Raw genomic sequence first — 602 nt, forward strand, 5'->3', positions numbered from 1 at the left:
GCAGCCTGAACTTCTTCTTTCATCACCATAGGCTCTTGCTCATATGTTGTTTCATGAAATTCTTCTGTGTCTGCCAATTCTTTTTGATACAGTGATTCAGTATATTCTTTTCATCTTCTTTTAATACTTCATGGATCATTTAACATTCTACCGAAAGCATCCTTGATTATAGCAACTCGAGGTTTGAATTTGTTCTTCAGTTCCTAGAGCTTAAGAAATGCTGAGCGAGTTCAGCCCTTTTGATTTTCTGACTCTCACTCCTTGCACATTTCATTGTAATATTTTACTTTGCCATCTCGTGTTGCCCTTTGAAATCTTCTATTCAACTCTTTAGTATCTTGAATTCTTCCTTGTGCCTTGGCTTCTCTGGGCTCCAGTGCAATTTTCAGAGTCTCTTCTGACATCCATTTTGGTCTTTTCTTCCTCTTCTGTCTTTGCAATGACCGTGTGCACTCTTCCTGGACGATACCCTTGATATCCTCCCACAACTCATCTGGCCTTCGTTCATTAGTGTGCAAAGCCTCAAATCTGGTCCTGAGATGGTTCTGAAATTCAGGTGGGATAGACTCAAAGTCATATTTTGGTTGCCTTGGATTTGGTTT

The sequence above is a fragment of the Elephantulus edwardii genome, unplaced genomic scaffold, assembly GCF_000299155.1.
Source record: "Elephantulus edwardii isolate Elephantulus edwardi_28Jun2011 unplaced genomic scaffold, EleEdw1.0 scaffold01676, whole genome shotgun sequence".
Classification (NCBI taxonomy): domain Eukaryota; kingdom Metazoa; phylum Chordata; class Mammalia; order Macroscelidea; family Macroscelididae; genus Elephantulus; species Elephantulus edwardii.